The following is an 8,550-nucleotide window of genomic DNA, read 5'->3' on the forward strand; positions in this document are numbered from 1 at the left end:
AGACTGTTTTGAAATCTGAGAATTGTATTTGATGAATATTTGCAGAGACACTGCAACCCTCTTGAGACTATGGGGCATTTTGCCCAATCTCAAAAAGATAAAGAAGGAGTTTTGGTCCTTTCTGCTGGCACAAATCTGCAGTCAGCTCCCAGATTTCAGACTACATACAGTGTGTCATTTAAATCGTTGCTAAAGTTTCTCCTTCTTGCTTTCTTAATTCTTTTTTTGTGTTTATCAACTAAATTTATCTTTGACATTTCCTAAAATAGTTGTGCAAAGGAGTTACCATTTATCAAAGTAGTTTATGAATATAATATATCTAAAAGACACATAACTTATCCCAAAGGGCACATAAGAAGAAGAACCTGACTGAATCTTAGAATGTGCAAGCATATATAAGCATGTTTTTAGGGAGAACGAGTCATGCAATCCAAGATGTTTATGAATTTTTCCTGAGATTTTCTTCTTATCCTAAATGGGAAATACCCTTTCATTTATCTAACTCATTCCAATTCCACTCATCATTCACAAAGACTGTCATTAAGGTACAGAGAAATCATTTACTGAGCCATGAAGAGAAAGGTAGCTCAGTTTACCCATGGTAGAGAGACTGGTTACACCTTGTGAACTTTGGGGGAGTATGTGCTCTCCTGGTTTGAGCTGGGGAATCTGGGGACGTGGAACCTATGCTGAGTGACATTCAGAGAGGAGCCAGCCCTGCAGCTGTGCTCAGCCCTGCCCAGCCCCTGCTCATTTGCATGTGCCCAGAGCTCAGCCCACTGCCCTGACAACTTCTTCAGAGTCTGCCCACACCCTGGGCAGCAGTCAGTCCAGTCAGCACCCAGCATGGACATGAGGACTCCTGCTCAGCTCCTGGGGCTCCTGCTGCTCTGCCTCCCAGGTAAGGAAGGACAGTGCTGGGCATTGACTCAGCCTAGTACATCCAGGGCTGTCTGGAACTTCAGGAAAACCTCTTGTAATGTGGATAGCAAGGAGGATAATTGTTTTGTGTTTCCACTCCCAGGTTCCATATGTGCCATCCAGATGACCCAGTCTCCATCCTCCCTGTCTGCATCTCCAGGAGACAGAGTCACCATCAATTGCAGGTCCAGTCAGAGCATTGGTAGTAATTTACACTGGTATCAACAGAAACCAGGCGAAGCTCCCAAGCTCCTCATCTATTATGCAAAGAATTTACACTCTGGGGTCCCATCCAGATTCAGTGGCAGTGGATCTGGGACAGAGTTCACTCTCACCATCAGCAGCCTGCAGCCTGAAGATGCGGCCACTTATTACTGTCAACAAGTTTATAGTAGTACTCCCACAGTGATACAAGTCATAACAAAAACCTCCCAGGAAGCAGAAGTGAGAGTCTGGGCTTCCCCAGCTGCTCCTCCTGCTGCCTCCACCTGCTGACACAGCTTCCCACATGCAGCCAGTATATTAAAGTCACTGGAAAGTATTGAAGGAAGGACATGGAGGCATCTGCACATCCTCACTCTCTGTCCTCCTGCTCCTCCACAGCAGCACACATCTGACAATTCATCTTCTGACTTACAAAGGACACCATATCTACTCATTTGTGGTTCAGTTTTGTTATAAATTTGAAGTCAGTAATAGCCCATCATTGATTTTTATATCTATGTAGTTATTTTTCTCTCTCTAAGACATTGTCTATAACCGTGGGTACCCAATATTGAGTCACTGTTCTTGTACTGTTTGGATCTAATATCCAAACAAACCCTTTGCTTAATTGTGATTATGTTCCAAAATTTATGTACCAGTGATTTTATATAGAGATTCCCATACTTATTTGCTAAACAAGTCATTTGAAATATGATGTAAAAATCAATGTTGATAAAATCTTAAAAAATAAATTTTCAGGCAGATGGAGAAAAAGAAGCCACAATAGGTACAACATAGCAGACTTTTTAAAGAAAGTTAAAATAGATTTGAGATGATTTTTTGAAAAACAATTTTGTGAACAATTATAGACATTCATTTTTAGTATAATTTTTGTTGCCACAGTTTAATTGTATTTTAAGTGCAATAGGATATTTAGCTATGTGCACACATTGTGCAATGATCTAAATAATATACTTGTCAAGTTCATCACATTACACATCAGTCTCTCATAGTCAGGTTTCTGATTTCTTCTGCAAATAAAGTATTTTATTAAAACCCTTATTTCATATAACATGTTAACAACTAGTGCATTCTCTAATAATCAGATGATTCATTTATCTTTGATCCTGAATGTCAAAATCAATGCCATGATCTCATCCTTGAAAGTAGACTGGAATAATTAATTTTAGTTAGGTGAATAAATATCAAGGCAAAAGAATAAAAATTCTGTATATCTGTTTAGGAATTGTTCTCCTAAACCAGAAATATTTTTCCTGTTGCTTGATCTCAGGGTGTTATTCAGAGCAAATGGACAAAGCACCATTGGCTTTCAGCCAAGTTCAAATAAGTCCACACATAGAAATACAAAAATATCTGAGAAAGGGTATCAATATTTGTGAAGTAATGCATCTTCTACCTAGTGATTATAATCTAACCCTTCTATTAATTACAATAAAATATATGAGAAAAGAACAACAAACACAAAAATAAAACTCCTATTTTCATAAAAAAGAAATACAAACATACAAAAGCTTGTGAAAAGTAGGATATATTGAAAACTTTTATAGAAACATGTAGTAGGTACAGATAAATAGGGACTCATGTTACATTAATTTGTCAGAATCATCAGAAAAGTGTCTTTAATGTACCATCTAGATATACAGAGCCATGCACTCACATTGAATTTCTCAGATAGTATTTTTAATCATAGAAATATGTATGTCAGGAAGGGAGGAGTTAGATTGAGAAGATGAAAGTTGTTATAGCACTCAATATGCATTGCATGTATACATAGACATGTTTAATGGTCACTTATGTACAAATCTTTATAGATAATGACATATAATTAAAAATAAGAAATGTGTATGAAATTCTCACATGTCTCTCATTTCATCTCTGTCCAGCTGCTTAGAATGGAGTCTCTTAAGGCTTCTAATCCCATTTGAGGTTATGCATTTAGAAGAGCTATCATCTCATTCAGAATATTATAGGAAATCTGAGAGGAGAGTAGTGGTGGGAAATGCATGTCCTGAAGAGACTATGATGAGAGGAGTTCACAGCTAAGGACCCAGTGAGGTCATGGCCCAACTCTCAGAATATATCCAGGAAGGCTTTGCCTAAGACCAGGTTCACATGTGCCTCTTCTTGTCAGTAACTTATAACATAGCAAGAGCTTCAGTCAGTCTCAGTCCATGGAAAATGAGGTATTTGCACTAAATTTGGAACACTTCTCAAAAAAAACTTTACACAAAGGGAGCAAGCACAGCTACAGATAGATGTGATATTATTTTCTTTCTTACTCAGGATTTGTCCAGAATTCAGAACCAGCAGTGGCAGCATTACTGAGAACATGTTATAAAGTCAAAAACTAACTCAGACTGCTGTGTTTCTGGATCTTTATTTAGGAAGTTTGACCTGTGCCAAGCAACCATAATGTTTCCCTGGTCAGTATCTGTAATATTTTTAGGGCACCTGATCTTATGAAGTCTTTGATCCATTTGGAATTGATTCTGGTGTAGGGTAATATATAAGGATCTAACTTAAGTTTTCTGTGTATGTATAGCAATACTTTCAGCAAAATTTGAAGAGGCTGTGATTCTTTCATCCTGATTTTTTGTTCCTTTTCTTCTTCTTCTTTTTTCTTTCTTTCTTTCCTTTTATTTGTTCTTTCTTGCTTGCTTGCTTTCATCCCCCTATCAATGATTAGTTGACCATAATTTTATAAAATCATTTCCATGTCTTCAGTTCTATTTCATTTGTCCTCAGGCTTATTTATTTGCCATTACCAAGCTATTTTTATAACTACCACTTTATAATAGTGTTTGAAGTCTGATGTTGATATTCTTTCAGCACTGTTCTTCCTGTTAAGGATTTTTCTTTTTGCTATCCAGTGTCTTTTATTATTGTATAGGACCTTTTAGATCACCTTTTCTGTTTTATTAAGGAATTTTGTTGGACTGTCCATGTTTACATCCAGTGTTTCCTGGGTAGAAGATTTTCCATGTACTTGGATTGTATTTGTTGAGATGGGTATGTTTCTCTATCAATAATTTCTTCTTCATGATTATGTTCATTAAAATTTAGTTTATTAATGAAACATCAATATTGTATTATGTTTATTAATATGTTTTCCAATAACTTCATTATTACATTTATTAATACACTGTAAAATCTAGAAAAAAGAATGTTGTTACGATATTGATGGGTATTGCAATGGATCTGTAGCTAGCATTTGGCAGTATTACCATTTTCACTTAATTAATCCAATGCAGGAACATTAGAGGGTCTTCTACTTCCTTGAACCTGCTTTATTTTCTTTTTTCACACCCAGATGATGAATGGATCAGGAAGATGTGATATGGAGTTCTATGCTGTCATTAGGTTTTAATGCTTTCATTTCTTTGTTAATTCTGAGGGTTTTTAAAATTATTTTTGAGGCTATAACTCAAGGAATCAGGCTTTCTTGATTTCTGCCTCTCTCTTCTCATTGTTGCCATACAGAAAAGCTACAGATTTTTGTGTGCAAATTGTATACCCTGATACATCTCAAGCAAATCAAATGAGACGTGGATGAAATCTTATTCTCCTTTCTGCTCAGAATGTGTCCAGAATTCAGAATTACTATCAGAATTGTTGAGAGCAGGCTACATGTACAAAACTACAACAGGTCTCCTGAATGTGATTCTGCACATCAGCAGTTAACAATAGAATTCCTGTTAGGCTTAGGAAGTTTTACAGGTAAAGGGATGCATTTTACTCCTCAGCCCATTAAGAACATTATTATTGAAACCACATTTCTCTGTCTCTATCTCTGTCTCTCTCTCTCTTTCTCTCTCTCTCTCTTTCTCTCTCTCTCTCTTTCTCTCTCATACACACACAGACACACACACACACACACACACACACACACACACACACACACACCAGTGTCTGTCCTTTACTCTAGCAAAGTAACTGACCTAAGCTCTGAATAAATAAGTGTCTTGTTTACATTAGTCATAGGTGCAGGAAGTGGATTATTCTCACAAACTGTCCATATTCAGGTGAGGCCAGTCCTATCTTTTTTACAAAATGGTTTGCTAATCAAGAAACAGCTGCAAGTTCAAGTAGCCATGCATATAGTTGTCTTAAGTTAATTCAAGCAACTATTATGAGAACCGATTCACTCCATGAGAATAACTTTCACCTTCCCGTGGACAGTGGTCAGGACTTCTTCCCATGGCCAGTTTGTTCCATAGGATATCATTACCAGTCTACTTCTCCATGTGCTATCTCTTCCCAGGTGAAGTAGACACTAAAATCTCTGAAATAAGAAAAGACTGATTAAAGTAATTTGGGGACTAGAGGCATTTGAAGATATTATGCTAATTTAAGGTAATCAGAATTAAACATATGCACATCTATAATTATTTGGAAAGTTCCACAAAGAAGTTTCAGTTCAGCATGTCAGTGTATGAGTACAATGCAATTTGATCAATTTTAGACTTCCATTACTCTCCAGAGGGAACTTTTAAGAAATCACTTGATTAATTTGCTGTACAAACATAGTGTGCAAGAATGACAGGATATTTAGTGGACTTAAAACATTGTTACATTGAGCATGTATCACACTTTTAAATATAATCATTTCTACCTTTTCCTCATTCCCTTAAAAAAGGTCATTTGATTACTCAATACCTGTAAGAGGAAATAATGTTCTTCCTGTCAATTTCTTCCCCTAGGTCTTAATTGGAAGATTTTGATGGGCAGAGGTGCTAATTGAGTGTGCTGGCTCATGCATGTAATTCTAGCTACTAAGGAGGCCGAGATCTGAAAATGTCGGTTCAAAGCCAGCCCAGGCACTAAAGTCTGTGACTCTTATCTTCAATTAATCACTAGAAAACTGGAAGTGGCACTGTGGCTCAAGGGGTAGTGTGGTATCCTTGTGCTCAAGAGCTCAGTTACAGCGCCCAGTCCCAGATTTCAAGCCCAACAACAGATAAAAAGCAAGCAAGCAAACAAAGGTTCTATCACTCCTAGATGACATCTCTAAACCCATACCTTGGTAACTTTGAGAATCACCAGTCTCTTTATTTCATCATTTTACTGTTATTAGACAATTCCTTGACAAACTGTTCAGCCAACATTAGGTGCTGTGTCCTTTTCTAGACTACCTGAGGAAGATGCAGGAGAACCCGGAAGAGTGTCCGTTCTCATCCTGGAGAGTGTCCTGGACATAAACTTGCATATCTTGGGGTCTCTGATGCTGTTTTAGGCTGGAAGACCCATGTGCATCCCATACTCCCAGCTGTTTCAGGTTTTCTCAGTGGGGTCCTTCTTCCAAGAGCTGCAGGCATCCTGGATTTTATTGGCTATCACCAAACCCAGAGCACATCTGATGTCACCTTCCTCAGAAGAGCAGGCCTCACCCTCCCTTGGCTCTTCTCACTCTGTTGCCCCCACCTGGATATTTGCATACTGCTCCCTAGGGAGGACCTTCCTCTCTAAGTCTGAGATAAAGGCTCAGCTCTGAACTTGCCTTGAACAGTGAAGACTCCTCATTTCATTACTAGAACTGAAGTCCTTCTCTCAGCTCCTGTGGCTGTTAATGCTCTGGGTCCCTGGTAAGGACAAAGGGAGATGAGGAGTGAGAATGGGTGGAAGGGTGAGCTCTCAAGGAAAAGTGGTGCCCTATCTGTGTTACATGTGTAGGTATGGTTATCAATGTTGGGGAAAGTGAGGTTGAGGTCTAGGAGAATGAGGAATTTTTCAAAAATAGCTTGACCCTTTGTTTGACTGAGGACTCTGATTTATACTAGAAAACTGTCTATTTTTAGTATTTATTATTGTAATTCTGAATGAACCCATAAAATGTGAGTAATAAGGAAAATACATAAACTTAATCAATGTTTATATACAACCTTGCACTTCTGTCTTCTTATAATTTCAGATTCCAATGGAGATGTTGTGCTGACCCAGAGTCCACTTTCCCTGGCTGTCACCCTGGGAGAGCCAGCCTCCATCTCTTGCAGGTCTAGTCAGAGCCTCCTAGATAGTGATGGGGATAACCTTCTGAATTGGTATCTGCAGAGGCCACACCATTCTACATAACTTCTGATGTACTTGGCTTCCAACCTAGTACCTGGGATTCCCGACAGGTTCAGTGGCAGTGGGTCAGGCACAGATTTCACACTGAAAATCAGCAGGGTGGAGGCTGAGGATGTTGGCGTTTATTACTGCATGCAATATATACATGATCCTCCCACAGTGATGCAGCCCTGTAATAAAATCTCCCTTCTGGCTGAGTGAGCTGCCATCATGGGCTTCTGGTCTAGGGACACAGCAGAGCAGATTGTGTGAGTGTGCTTAGGAGATTCAGACAATGGTCAATGTGAGACTGACTCTGAGTGTAGAAGAATATGTGCCAACATACAGTCTAACAAGAACAAGAGAATAATCATGGCAGTACAAAGACCAGGAGACTTCAGATAGAACATGAGGAATTCATTGAAAATATTCTTTGTGACTTAAATAGCATCATGGACAACCCATAATATAAAAATCAAATATCTACCATGATTCTACTTCCTTTGTAACAAAAATTATAATATTTTTATCAAGCATGAGGTCTTGCCCCAAACCCATAGCACATGCTATGTTTTCTGTTCAGAGCTGGGAAGTCCAGTTTTGCATTGTCTAGTTTCTGTTATATATGTTCCTAAAATCTTGCCTGTCCATCAAGACATTAGCAGAGTTTGACAAGTATTTGACCTTATCAAACTAGGGCACATGCAATGCTACACTCTGCACAAGGGTCTATTGCAGGAGGGCATCGTTAATAGTTAGTTTATCTTTTATTCACTTCTGTCACATTACATCTCTGACATTTCTTTGTAATGAGCCTTTCATAGGCCTGGAAATGTGACACTGCATAGTCTAAGACTTGCGAATGATCTGGTCTCCACCAGTGTCCAATGTGTATTTGTCTCCGAAGATGGTGCAAGCTGTTTCTCCACAGTGCTCTCAAATTAATCTCTGAAATTGCAGGATAAAGTTGGAGTACTATGAGGTCACTGAGGTAATACTCATAGGAGAAATACAATCTAGATTTTATTATATATATATATATTTTTTTTTGCAGTCCTGGGGTTGGACTCAGGGCCTGGGCACTGTTCTTAGACACTTTTGATTCAAGGCTAGCACTCTTCCACTTGAACAACAGCACCACGTCTGGCTATTTCTCTGCATGTGATACTGAGGAATGGATCCCTGGCTTTCAGGCATACCAGGCAAGCACTCTACCACTAAGCCATGCTCCAGGTCCCCAATCTGGATCTTTGTGTAGACAAATGGAATGCATTCATGTAACCTTTGGAAGTTTCCAACCAATCTTATCTACTCAGAACTACCAGAGGTGATTGTCAGTTCTCCCCTCTGTCTGGGCAT

General features: G+C 38.7%; 1 pseudogene; it reads left to right on the forward strand.

The window, feature by feature from the left end:
* Positions 1 to 846: 846 nt before the first annotated feature.
* LOC150060376 (immunoglobulin kappa variable 1-39 pseudogene) lies at positions 847 to 6,637 on the forward strand (annotated as a pseudogene).
* The last annotated feature ends 1,913 nt before the right edge of the window (positions 6,638 to 8,550 follow it).

This window comes from Megascapheus bottae, chromosome 7 (assembly GCF_031878675.1).
Source record: "Megascapheus bottae isolate mThoBot1 chromosome 7, mThoBot2.hap1, whole genome shotgun sequence".
In the NCBI taxonomy this organism is placed as follows: domain Eukaryota; kingdom Metazoa; phylum Chordata; class Mammalia; order Rodentia; family Geomyidae; genus Megascapheus; species Megascapheus bottae.